We start from the raw sequence: 15463 nt of genomic DNA, 5'->3' as shown, positions 1-15463 counted from the left end.
CTGAAAGAAGCTTTGTTGAATGCACCACTTTTATCACATCCAGATCTTACTAGAAATTTTTCCATTGCCACCGACAGTTCTAACAACGCTTTAGGCGTACACATTTTTCAGGAAATTGAAGAAGATGGCACAACAGTAACTAAAAACATCGCCTTTGCGAGTCGCATTCTGTCACCTGCTGAACGCAATTATTCTGTTACAGAACTTGAAACACTATGTGTTGTATGGGCATTTACGAGATTTCTCATTTTCTTTATGGAAGACATACGACCGTTTACACAGATCATAGGGCGATACAGTTTTTACTTGCGGCTAAATTTACACACGACAGATTAAGTAGATGGAAACTTTATTTGCAGGAATTTAATTTTACAATTGTTCACATTCCCAGTACACAAAATATTGTAGCAGACGCACTATCCCGTTCTCTCAGCAACAATCAGCAAGACATCGCAACCAACTTCTGCAAAGCAAATTTCAGCGTCATGTACATTCAACAAGTTGCATTTGAGAATTTCATTTCGTCGTCATTACGAGACATAGCGTAAGAGCAGAGTAAAGACAACGCGTGGAAACAAATTAAACACCTTTGGCAAGATAGGAATAATGTTACCATTAGAAACCATTACACTGTACGCAATAACATTCTGTTTCGCCGCTCTCACCCTGACAGCAACAATTGGTTATTATGCATTCCCGACAAACTTGTTAACAAATTAATCTGGTATACTCATTTAAGTTACGCACATTACGGAGCCAGAAAATGTTTTCTTATACTGAGACAGAACTGTTATTTTACCAACATGGAGAAACGTATTCGACGAGTTTTAGCGTCATGTAAAATCTGCCAGAAAGCTAAATCAGATACGACTTCACATATTCCTCCATTACATCCCATTGTACCTGTTAAATTGTGACACATGGCCGCTGTAGACATTTTTGGTCACATTCCCAGAACTAATAGAGGTTTTTGCTACATCTTTGTCGCTGTTGAACTCACTTCAAACTTTGTTACCTTCACTCCATTACGCAAAGCTACTGCTAAAACTGTTTCGAAAGCATTTGTAAAATATTTTCTATTTCATGTAGGACATGTATTGAAAGTAATTTCCGACAATGGACTACAGTTTCGATCTGCTATATGGACACGTATGTTACGAGCTAGAAACATTTCTCCGATCTATATATCCAGGTACCATGCTTCTTCGACCCCTTGTGAACGATTAATGAAAGAAATTGGTATACTGTGTAGAATATACTGCCATAAAAGACATATTGATTGGGACACACACATACTCTCATTCCAGGATGTAATTAATTCCATACCAAATGAATCTACTATGCTATCTCCGTCTGTTATACTGAAAAATGTTGAACCACCTAACAAAATTAAAGAATTAGTAACCTTTCCTACATCTCGTTGACTACGAAACCATGAAATAATTGACATTGCGCTGAACAACATCAAACGTGCCGCAGAGCGCCGGAGAAGACAGCAAAAACAGGTTTGTACACGCCGTGACTTTCACATCGGACAGAAGATATTAGTACGCACACATTATTTATCTAACAAAGGAAAAAGTAGATGTAGTAAATTTGAGCTTACATACGCAGGTCCTTATCGAATTCGCAGCATTCCTCACCCCAATGTAGTACACGTCGAAACTCTGAGAACCAGAAAAACCAAAGGCAATCACCATATCTCCAACATCAAACCCTTTATTGAATGAACATATTTTATGATTTATCACACTGTAATGCCATTTCCTGATTTTTTTTATATAACCACTTATGCAATTATATTCACATGAACACTTCCTGATGATTATCTTATTTTTCTTGGCAAGTGCCTGGCAAGGTAAGGTTAGCAGGTCGCTCTTCTTGTCGTTACACATCAGACCGTGCACATTTTTCCAGATGAACTTACACATTTTATGACCACTTATACAATTATATTTATGTGACTACTTACTAATGATTGTCATATTTTTTCTTGGCAAGTGCCCGGCAAGGTAATGTTAGCAGGGCGCTTTTCTTGTCGTTACACATCAGACCGTGCACATTTTCCATTCTTCATGTACAGGGTGTTTCAAAAATGACCGGTATATTTGAAACGGCTATAAAAACTAAACGAGCAGCGATAGAAATACACCGTTTGTTGCAATATGCTTGGGACAACAGTACATTTTCAGGCAGACAAACTTTCGAAATTACAGTAGTTGCAATTTTCAACAACAGATGGCGCTGCGGTCTGGGAAACTCTATAGTACGATATTTTCCACATATCCACCATGCGTAGCAATAATATGGCGTAGTCTCTGAATGAAATTACCCGAAACCTTTGACAACGTGTCTGGCGGAATGGCTTCACATGCAGATGAGATGTACTGCTTCAGCTGTTCAATTGTTTCTGGATTATGGCGGTACACCTGGTCTTCCATGTGTCCCCACAGAAAGAAGTCACAGGGGTTCATGTCTGGCGAATAGGGAGGCCAATCCACGCCGCCTCCTGTATGTTTCGGATAGCCCAAAGCAATCACACGATCATCGAAATATTCATTCAGGAAATTAAAGACGTCGGCCGTGCGATGTGGCCGGGCACCATCTTGCATAAACCACCAGGTGTTCGCAGTGTCGTCTAAGGCAGTTTGTACCGCCACAAATTCACGAAGAATGTCCAGATAGCGTGATGCAGTAATCGTTTCGGATCTGAAAAATGGGCCAATGATTCCTTTGGAAGAAATGGCGGCCCAGACCAGTACTTTTTGAGGATGCAGGGACGATGGGACTGCAACATGGGGCTTTTCGGTTCCCCATATGCGCCAGTTCTGTTTATTGACGAAGCCGTCCAGGTAAAAATAAGCTTCGTCAGTAAACCAAATGCTGCCCACATGCATATCGCCATCATCAATCCTGTGCACTATATCGTTAGCGAATGTCTCTCGTGCAGCAATGGTAGCGGCGCTGAGGGGTTGCCACGTTTGAAATTTGTATGGATAGAGGTGTAAACTCTGGTGCATGAGACGATACGTGGACGTTGGCGTCATTTGGACCGCAGCTGCAACACGGCGAACGGAAACCCGAGGCCGCTGTAGGATCACCTGCTGCACTAGCTGCGCGTTACCCTCTGCGGTTGCCGTACGCGGTCGCCCTACCTTTCCAGCACGTTCATCCGTCACGTTCCCAGTCCGTTGAAATTTTTCAAACAGATCCTTTATTGTATCGCTTTTCGGTCCTTTGGTTACATTAAACCTCCGTTGAAAACTTCGTCTTGTTGCAACAACACTGTGTTCTAGGCGGTGGAATTCCAACACCAGAAACATCCTCTGTTCTAAGGAATAAACCATGTTGTCTACAGCACACTTGCACGTTGTGAACAGCACACGCTTACAGCAGAAAGACGACGTACAGAATGGCGCACCCACAGACTGCATTGTCTTCTATATCTTTCACATCACTTGCAGCGCCATCTGTTGTTGAAAATTGTAACTACTGTAATTTCGAAAGTTTGTCCGCCTGAAAATGTACTATTGTCCCAAGCATATTGCAACAAACGGTGTATTTCTATCGCTGCTCGTTTAGTTTTTATTGCTGTTTCAAAATTACCGGTCATTTTTGAAACACCCTGTATGTATGATTGTTTTGTTTGTATGCACTATGAAATATTTAAGATATAACAAATACCAGTTGACTTTGACATTTTGCCTTATGATTTCTCAACATCGTGACTATTTTACGTTTTTTTTTTTTTTTTTTTGCTGCTACATTGTGATACTCTGTGTACATGTTTGCATCTGAACACTGTCTATGTTTTTGACATATTACGTTTTCTGTCATGCTATGCTGTATGCTCAAGTATATCACTAGAAACCAGCTTTATATTTAATGGGTATATGATTTAAATGGAAGACATTAATCATTGTTTATCATTTTCAGAAAGAAATAACGTGTAAAAGAAATAAATTAAACAGAAATGGGAATTTCACCTTCGGAATGAACGAAAGAAGATGCAATACCTCGTCACGAAGAGCAAATGGATCAGAATTAACAAGCATTAACAGAATATACTATACGCATCATATGATAGCAGTCTTAACTAATTTTTTCTTTCTGAATACGAGGCGATTGATGCAGGCTGTCAGATAGAACTACACATCTTAGTTTTAGTGATCAAATATGCTAGAAATAAGGAACTCTATACTATGAATAGTTGTATAATGAATAATGAAGAGACTTTTTTGCAGATGATAATGAATGATGATGAATAGTGATGCAGAATATGCTAATATGGATAATGAAGTTTTTCTTTGCAGGTGATGATAGTAATGATAATGAAGTTTTTCTTTGCAGATGAGGATAATGTTGAAGTTTATGTATTTATGCTATGTAGTTATTTAAGTATTTGTTGCAGTTCGTTTTGACAGTATGTCTTATGTCGCATGGTATGATGACTGAAGGTTTTGGAAAGGACAGCCAGAGAACATATATATTTAATACACATTTCATTACCTGTTAATTCGAAGTTCACTACTTCTCAGCATAATATGCGTTTCTTCTTTCAGCCTAATAATCCATTTTTTATTTCTCGCAGGAAAAATTATTCATGAAATTAATGTGCTACAGGCAGCTGGTCATTAAACCTGTGTCATTCATGAATGTGATCACATATACTCCATTTGTTTCATAACCTTGCTACAGCTGACTCGTGACGAATGATGTTACACATCTTCATTTGCAGCAATAAGTCAAATGCAAATATTGTTATGCCCCCAGCAATTAATTATCGATCCCAACGCAATGCATTGCTAGCACAAACAAAAAAAAATGTATTACCAGTCCCACACGATAATACCAATTTAAGAGAGTTATGAGTAATACTGAATGATGTTTTCTAATCACAGACTTTGAGTAATAGTTACAGAGTGTTACATTTTAATTATGTCTTATGTCACTTAAATGATGAGTTCTGATTAATAGTGAATGATATTTCGTAATAATGCATGCATGCTCTACGCTCATTAGCTCCTGTTTTGACTGATGACTTCTGATGTTTTGCAACTAGCCAATGAGTGCCAATAATTATTTTTAAATATGTCGTATGTCACTTGAATGATGAAAAATGTTTTGTAATATTCAATACTTGCTGGCCAACGAATGCCACTGTTTCTTATATTTTAAATTTGTATTATGTCACTTACATGCTATATACATGAATACCAGTAGCTTGATGCTACACTCATTAGCTCCTCTTTTGACTGATGATTTCTGATGTTTTGTAACTGGCCAATGAGTACCAATAATTATTTTTAAATATGTTGTACGTCACTTGAATGATGAAAAATGTTTTGTAATATTCAGTACTTGCTGGCCAACGAATGCCACTGTTTCTTATATTTTAAATTTGTATTATGTCACTTACATGCTATATACATGAATACCAGTAGCTTGATGCTACACTCATTAGCTCCTCTTTTGACTGATGATTTCTGATGTTTTGTAACTGGCCAATGAGTGCCAATACTTGTTTTTAAATATGTCATGTGTCACTTGAATGATAAAAAATGTTTTGTAATATTCAATACTTGCTGACCAACGAATGCCACTGTTTCTTATATTTTACATTTATATTATGTCACTTACATGCAATATATATGAATACCAGTAGCTTGATGCTACACTCATCAACTCCTGTTTTGAATAATGACTTCTGACGATTTGTAACTGATCAATGAGTGCCAATGTTCTCTGTAAACAGATTACTTATGAACATTATTCTGTAATACTTCATACATGGTACAGAAATGTTCAATAACTGGGCGATGAGTGCCACCAATTACTTAAATTAGTTGATAGACTAGTGTAATTATCAATGATGACTGGCATAAGACTTCATTTCCTTCACCTTCTGACCTAATTAGCAGAAATTACTGCAATATCCTTTTGTCCTGTCTATCTTCATGATCATGGAGCACTATATTTGGTTTTTGCACTAATTCTACGTTGGTGTGTCTTACAAGACCGTGGTGTTGACACGACATGCTGTCCACCACCTTGAGTGATGGAGATATTATTATGGTCCCACTGTTTGGTGTACCTAATGTACTACCAAAATGATAACATGGAATATTAATACGACATTTCAGTGTCTTGGCTACACTGATTAATACTTCAGGGAAAAGAACTTCAGATTGTCTCACTTGGTGTTGTGCTTCTGTAGAAAGATATGGACTTTCAATGCAGCTGCGTGCAACCTAATGTGCTACAACCATGATGCAATCCTTCCCTTTCCTATCCTAGTTCTTGTAAAATAGTAAAAAAAAACTACAGTGCATGTGCACTTTTGTCATTTGTTAACATGATTTGTATTCATTGCATATACATTTCGTGATTTGCTGATATATTCTGAACTACAGTACGTGTGCACTTTATGTCATTTGTTAATATGATTTGTACTCATTGCGTATACATTTTGTGATTTCCTGATATGTTCTGTACTACAGTGCGTGTGCACTTTATGTCATTTGTTAATATGATTTGTACTCATTACGTATACATTTTGAGATTTGCTGATATGTTCTGAACTACAGTGTGTGTGCACTTTATGTCATTTGTTAATATGATTTGTACTCATTACGTATACATTTTGTCATTGCTTGATATGTTCTGTACTCAGTGCATGTGCACTATATTTTATTTTATGTTCTGCACTTATTTATATGTATATATTCTGTGATTGTAAACTTAGTTGATTAAGAATAATTTGTTGCTCATGGCAAGTCCAATTGACTCACCATCGCTGCCAAATATTTGCCCCCCCCAGTGGAAGGTTATGTAAGAGGTATGCGCTATATGCGCTGCCTGCAACACGCAAGACTTAGGAGAGTCTCTGACCAGAGAGCAGTATGTAGTTAGTTGTTGCTTGTCGCCAGTCGGCAGTAGTCTGCAGTAGTCTGTGTGAGTCGGTAGTAGTCGGCGGTAGTCTTCGCGTGTCTGCGCTTGTCTGCAGTCTGCTCTGGTCGGGACTCTGGAGGATGAGTATTATTGTAGAAGGTAAAGAAGCAGCCTCGCGCATATCTAGTAATGTATGTTAACTGTCATCCAATTTCTTTAAAAAAATGCCTCAATAATAATTTTTATAATATAAAGTATATTTTTTTTAAAAAAAAGCGTTCATTTCAATTTAAAGAATATATCCAATGGATTACCATTCCTTTCACGAATCACAAAGCATAGGCCAGCATTTCACGGAGCTGTGCCGAAGATTTTTTGGGTAAGAGCAGATATATTCGCAGTTTTTATTGAGGTAAGAATTTTTGCTTTTTTTTTTCAGAATACAGGGCCGTGGCGCAGCGCTGCTGTCGTCATAAAATTTACCAGGTTACTGAATTTTTTTATTATTTTTGGTGTTTAGGAATTTTTCTGTTTCGAGCTTACATTCAATGAGAAAAGAATTTTGTGGGTACAGTAAATGTGAATGCATTTCTGCACAGAGATTATGAATGGGAACCAATTTTGTTCAGAGGTTACAATATTAAAAATCCATTTAATTATTATTTTTGTGGGAAGGTTACACATGGTTCAAGGTTCATCATTTTATTATTTTTGTGGGGAGGTTACATCATAAAAGGTCATAAGTCCCGGGTTCGAAACACGTCACCGCTTAAATTTTGATTAATAATCAGCATTGGTGGCAGAAGAGTTCTTGGTTAAGAAATCATCCTCATTCTGCCAACGGCCAACATTCAGATCACTCCCTTGCCCTTGGAGTGGGAAACTGCCCCTGAAGGTGGACTAATCAGCAATGATCAACGGCTTGAGGATTAGAAGGCAAGGAAAACCACAGCATTAAATACCTATAACGTGAATCTATAGAACATGTGGTCTGTAATTGAAAAAGTGATATGATGATCTCTCCACCGGCAAATGATTCCGGAATAGTCCCCAATTCGATCGGCAGGAGGGGACTGCCAAGGGAGAAGTGACCATGAGAAAAAGGTTCAATAACCTACGAAAGGATAACGATCTACCAGTTGGGGCGTGGAATGTCAGAAGCTTGAACGTGGTAGAGAGGCTAGAAAATCTGAAAAGAGAAATTCAAAGCCTCAATCTAGGTATAGTAGGGCACAGCGAAGTGAAACGGAAAGAAGACAAGGATTTCTGGTCATATGAGTAAAGGATAACATCAAGAACAGCAGAAAATGGTATAACGGGGGTAGGACTTGTTATGAATTGGAAGGCAGAGTGTGTTACTGTCAACAGTTCAGAGATGGGGTTTTCTTAACAGAATCGACAGAAAATCTACATCGACAACGATATTTCAGGTAAACATGCCGACGTCGCAAGCTGAAGATGAAGAGATAGAGAAAGTATATGATGATGCTGAAAGAATAATACAGCTCCTAATGGGAGACAAAAATCTAAAAACCATGGGGGATGGGAATGCAGTTGTAGGGGAAGGAGCGGAAGGAAGGGTTACGGGAGAATATAGTCTTGGGCCAAGGACTGAGAAAGGAGAGAGAATAATTGAGTTCTGTAGTACATTTCAGCTAGAAATATCGAATACTCTGTTCAAGAATTACAAGAGGAGGAGGTACACTTGGAAAACAGCCTGGTGATACGGGAAGGTTGAAACACGTATGTAACGTAGCAGCGATGGTGAAGCATGATAAAATCTTTGACCTGAGAGCCATTTATCGTGGTTAGTCTGCGCATGACCGCGCGAGTGTTGCGAGTAGTACGCTAGTAGTCGTCATGCAGTACAGTCTGTCGATAGCAGTAGCTCAGTTCAGTTGCGTCCAGCAGTACGCTAGTAGTAGTCGTGTAGTACAGTTGCGAGCAGTCTGTCAGTGGGCAGTCTGTGAGCAGTGCAGTATGTCGGTAGTAGCAGCCGAGTGCAGTTGTGTGTGAGGAGTCGGCGAGCGTCGACATGGCATTCTGGTCAAGATGCTGAATGAGGTATATTGTTAATTAAGGTAATCATCAGATAATGTAAAGTTTATTTATTGTAATTAATTTTCAACAAGTGCCCCAATAATAATTTTCATTTCAAAGCAATATTTTTAACAAAAAAAAATCATTTAATTGAACCAAAACCAACGATTTCCTTCCATTTCCCTTAAAGAAAAGTTTCAGTTAAATTTCAAAAAAAAAAAAAATATTATTTGCAATGCAGTTCCTCCAAGCCGTGGCCAACAATAAGAGCAGAAATTTGACATGCAGTTATACTGAGGTAAAAATTTAATTATGATTTTTGCACAGGGCCAAAGACCGACATATCGGTTTAATTGAATTTTCATTGTCACTGAAGTTTCATTAGCACTGAATTGTTTTTCATCATTTTTGTGACAGCTTATACTTTGAGTCAGATTGCGATTCTCACTTTTATTGTCATTAAATTTAATTGCTAGGGAGGTTACGCTTGGCTCCCATTTCTATTAAATATTGTCCTTTCTTTTAAATTTCGGTGGGGAGGTTACACTTGGCGACACCCAGTCCAGGATCGTATTTCGCTGAGAGTCTTTTGAAAAACAGTCAGATATCTGCTCTTATTTGCTTAAGTATAATTAGGATTTGGCGCTACGCTTTTACTAATCTTGTGACTTTCTTTCTACAGGTCAACGGCAATTCCTTGCTCTGTTGTATTTGTGTGTTGTTTTTGCATTGTGCGTATTTCTTTTGTGAATAATTGTGACTTTAGCAAAAATGCCGCGAAAGACTATGAATAGTGTATCGCGAGGTATTATGAACGAAATTACCGACGTAAACAACGTGACCGGTAGTAATAGTGACAATCCTGCGTTCACTGACAATCAGTGCGTTCCAACCATTAATAATGATGTAGACCTTAATGATGAACAAACGAACTCGATTGTGTCTTCTGTTGATTTGACGACAATCGATGATGCGGGGCGCCCTATTGTAATGAGCGCTGCCCAGCATAACACACCCGATTTGGAAAATTCAAGTAACGTACAGACAAATTTGTCTAATGAAAATGAACAGGATACACAAAGTACGATGGATTTATTTAATTCCGAAATAGTGAGTGACAGTATACGTCCGACTGATAATCCTTTTTGTAAATTGCAGAATGACCAAATGGTCACACAAAGCGCGACAATTCCAGGTACACAATCAAACAGCACAGATAATGGAGTAGGTAATGTTACTTTGGAACAATTTATGGCAATAATGCTACAGTTTAGGAACGAACAGAACGAAAAACAAGACAAACTTAGTGAGCAGAACAAACAGTTAAATGAAAAATTTGACGACAATTCCAGACAGCTTAGTGAACAAATTAGAGCCGTTGCCGCGCAGTGCCATGACACTAAGGAACAGTTGCGCGCGGAAATTGAGGCTTGTTCAAGAAAAAATAGCGAAGAAATTAAGTCTGTTGCGCAGGAATTAAGGGAAATGCAAACAGCCGCAATAGACACACTCAGAGACGAAATTAGCGGAGTCGCTAAACAATGCTCTGAAAAAGCTACACAATTACGGGAAGAGTTTAATGCAATGACGGTAGAACTTTTGCGCACAATGGACGCAAAGATAGACGCGAAATTCGAACAACAGAACTCTCAAATTAACGAACGTCTTAATCACCATATACAAAACAGTGATACGCGTTTCCGCAAATTTATTCAGGATCAAAACAAAGTGAAACGACAAGTAATGGAAACAATCACAGCACAGAGACAGGAAGACAAACGTAAAATGTTTGCGAAGGCAAAAACGTATGTAGACAATAATATTACTACAGTGTCCGACAAAATTAATACCATAGAACAGTTGAACGCGGAATTACGTGATGAAATTTCTGATCTTAAATCAAAAACACATACACACACAGTAAATATTCAAACAGTGACAGACAGATTCGAACAATTAGAACTAACACAGGATTGCGATGTCATCAAAGCTGATGTTAAAAAACTGAGCGAAACTACACGTAAGTTGCAAAAACAGATTAATGCATCCGATTCTAAAACCGATGTTCAGGCAAAAACACTGACTGAAAAATATGATGAATTAGCCAGTCGTATTGATGCTATTGAAAGTAATAATGATAATAAATCAGACGATACTGCACCGGTTTCATTTAACCAAACACCTGAATTTCAAAATTTGCAGCAGACAATTAATGAGATCGATTCGTCTAATAACACGTTGCGTAGAAAGTTATCGAGTTTACAGCAAGAAGTAACAGAAATGAAAAGTATTTCAGTTAATAACACATCACAGCAGACGCCACTTCGCGAACATCTGTCAGACTCGCGCAACGCGTATAATTTGGGTAATCTACAGAGAGTACGGGACTTTGATTCCGAACAACCACAGTTCAACAGATTCTCTTACAACCCTGAACCTGTTCCATCACACAGAGACGATAGTTTTGATTACAAACATTTTCTGTTAGTGAGAAAGTTTAAAGTGTTTAAAAACGACAGAACACAGATTCACCCGCTAGACTGGATACAACAATTTAGCTTTGCTTTTCCACCGACTTGGCCTGTAACGCATAAACTTGAATTTATTTGCAGTTTTTTGGAAGGCGAACCGGCAACTCGTATGAGACCGATCGCGAGACAGTGTTACTCGGTAGAGGAATTTCAGAATGCTTTTCTATCAGCGTACTGGTCGAAGACGACACAGCGCGGAATTAAAGATCAACTAATTAGCTTACCGAATTATGAGAACTCCAATTTCCCCAGTGTGACGCAATTTTTTGAGCACATGGTGCAACAAAACCAATACCTGAGTGAACCGTACAGTGAATCCGCACTTATACAATTATGCATCTCTAAATTACCACGGTCATTAAGGGTGTCACTTCTAACGGGCCAGCAAAGAGAAAACATTTCGGCGTTCAGGGATCTGTTGCAGCTTTTAGATGTGCAGCAATCTGATTATTCTTTTGTAAACAAAAACTTTTCGTATAATAACCCAGGTCAACAAAAGTACAGCAATTATGATCAGACACGTAATTTCAATAGGAAAGATAACAGACGCTTTAGGAACGACAACTACCAAAACTCTAATAACAGCCAAAATTCTAATTATCAATATCGTCAAAATTTTCAGCGACAGGAACCACACTTTAGTAACAATAGAGGTGTTTCACAACAACAACATCAAAACCAGCCGGTTAGCATACCTAACCAACAATGGAATGCACAAGGTCAACCAGGCTTTAATGTTTCGCCGCGTGCACGTATAGTCCCTGATACAAGAAATAGTAACGTACGGCAGCAAGGAAACAACTACGTACAAAGAAGGCAGTATTTCAATTCCTATCGTAATGCACCGTATAGGAATGACTATTACGACAGACGTAAAAATAATGAGGACAATTTTCAGCGTACATCTAACAACAGTCGGTCATACCAACAGCAAAATTATACACGAGAACCTATTCTCATGAACGAACCCGACAGTAGGTATCATCCAGAGCGTAATACGTCTGGAAGAAGTAATAGGACAGTTCAAATAGTCGAAATGCCACAACATCCTCCTAATAATAATAACACGTCAGATAGAATCTGACTAGATACTGTACAGGACGCATCTTCCAGTAAAACAAGCACTACCTTAGACACGTAAAATGTTGTTCACAAAAATGTAATTACTTTTGACGATATCAGAGACACTCTTTTGCAGGAAAGACGATTTGTTCAGAAAACTATTTCACATCCTGTTATCGAAATTAAAATTGGTTCATCGAAAATTTCAGCAGTAATCGATTCCGGATCACCTATATCAGTAATAAATGAAGAAACTTTTAACGAGTGTAACAAAGAGAATGCTTATCCGACGTTACCTTTAGGCAAAACAAAAGTGAAAGGAGCAGTATCGAGTAAAGGAGTAGACGTCAAATTACAGACGCATTTATCATTTTGTATTGGAGGTCATACTTTTCACTCAAATTTTTGGATTGTTCCTTTATTGACAACAGACGTTATTTTAGGTACAAATTTTCTGGTACAACACGACGCAGTTATTGATTTTCAAAATTCTTATTTAATGCTAAAGGATGAAAATGTACAACTTGCTTTAGAGTTTCAGCATTCATTGTATGCGGAAGAACAAACAATTAACCGCACAGAGGTCATTTCCGCAACACGTAACATTGACTGTAATTCCACATTGTTCACTGATACGTACGTACACAACTATAAAACTCCAGACGAAACTGACTACGATGTAATGCAGATGATTTCCGATAAAGTTAAACAAAGCAGTGCAAATACAGACGACGAACGCACGCAGTTACACAAAATTCTTTTACAGCAAGCTCCAGTTTTTGACAATGTTCCTGGTACTATGTCCGGATTTATGTATGAATTTCAAGTCAAACAGCACGATACATTTAAAGCTAAACATTATCCCATTCCGTATATCCATAGAGAACAAGTTAAGAAAGAATTGCAGGATATGCTTGACCAAGGAATTATAGAACCGGCAGTTAGTCCGTACATAAACCCGCTACATATTGTTAAGAAAAAAGATGGCTCACTTCGCCTTGTACTTGATTCACGTCACATTAATGACATTATTATTAATGAAACAGATCGACCACAGACATTAGAGGAACTTCTACAGAAATTTCACGGTACAGCTATTTATTCTACACTAGATTTGAAATCGGGATTTTGGCAAATTCAACTTCATCCGAATTGTAGAAAATATACAGCTTTTCTCTGTTTTGGCGACTGTTATCAATTTTGCAAATTACCATTCGGATTAACTATTTCTTCAGCAGCTTTTATTCGCGGTTTGAACACAATACTTCCGACAGAACTTAAGGACAGAATTACGACGTATGTAGACGACATTCTTATTGCAGAAGCTAACTGGTCGGAACACTATCTGATTCTTGAACAACTGTTACAAACTTTTCATGCACAAGGACTCACAGTTAACCTTAGTAAATCGCACTTTGGCAAAACTTCTATAAAATTTCTTGGACACGTAATTTCAGCAGAAGGGATTGCACCTGATCCGGAAAAACTTCAAGCTCTACGTGACATTACTATTCCTACAACGAAAAAACAATTACGCAGTTTTTTGGGTTTAATTAATTTTTTTCGTAAATTTATTCATCACTCTGCTTTAGACACACCCAGATTGTGCCAATTAATGTACTGCCAAAATGAAAAACAGTATTTGGTCTTGGGATAAGCAAGCACATTCTGAATTCATGAACCTGAAACATGCTCTGTTGAATGCACCACTTTTGTCGCACCCAGATCTTACTAGAAATTTTTCTACTGCCACCGACAGTTCCAACACCGCTTTAGGCATACATATTTTCCAGGAAATTGAAGAAGATGGTTCAACAGTAATTAAAAACATCGCATTTGCAAGCCGCATTCTGTCACCTGCTGAGCGAAATTATTCTGTTACAGAACTTGAAACACTATGTGTTGTATGGGCTTTTACGAGATTTCGGCATTTTCTTTATGGCAGACATACCACCGTTTACACAGAGCGATACAATTTTTACTTTCGGCTAAATTCATTCACGACAGATTAAGCAGATGGAAACTTTATTTACAGGAATTTAATTTTACGGTTGTTCACATTCCCGGCACACAAAATGTTATAGCAGACGCACTATCGCGTTCTCTGAGCAACAACCAGCAAGACGTAGCAACCAACTTCTGCAAAACAAATTTCAGTGTCATGTACATTCAGCAAGTTGCATTTGAAAACTTTATTTCATCGTCATTACAGGACATAGCACAAGAGCAAAATAAAGACAATGTGTGGAAAGAAATTAAACACCTTTGGCAAGATAAGAATAATGTTACGATTAGAAACCATTACACTGTACGCAATGACATTCTGTTTCGCCGCTCTCATCCTGACAGCAACAATTGGTTATTATGCATTCCTGACGAACTGATTAACAAATTAATCTGGTACACTCATTTAAGTTACGCACATTACGGAGCACGAAAATGTTTTCTTATACTGAGACAGAACTGTTATTTTACCAACATGGAAAAACGTATACGACGAGTTTTAGCGTCTTGCAAAATTTGCCAGAAAGCTAAATCAGACACCACTTCACATATTCCTCCTTTATATCCCATTGTACCTGTTAAATTAAAACATATGGCCGCAGTAGACATTTTTGGTCCAATTCCGAGAACTAACAGAGGTTTTTGCTACATCTTTGTCGCTGTTGAGCTCACTTCAAAATTTGTTACTTTCACTCCGTTACGCAAAGCTACTGCTAAAACTGTTTCGAAAGCATTTGTAAAACATTTTCTATTTCATGTAGGGCATGTGATGAAAGTAATTTCTGACAATGGATCTCAATTTCGTTCTGGCATATGGACACGCATGTTACGAGCTAGAAACATTTCTCCGATTTATATATCCAAATACCATGCTTCTTCGAACCCTTGTGAACGGTTAATGAAAGAAATTGGTAAGCTGTGCCGAATATACTGCC

Source organism: Schistocerca serialis, chromosome 8, assembly GCF_023864345.2.
Source record: "Schistocerca serialis cubense isolate TAMUIC-IGC-003099 chromosome 8, iqSchSeri2.2, whole genome shotgun sequence".
Lineage (NCBI taxonomy): Eukaryota > Metazoa > Arthropoda > Insecta > Orthoptera > Acrididae > Schistocerca > Schistocerca serialis.
This window is presented reverse-complemented; position numbering follows the sequence as displayed.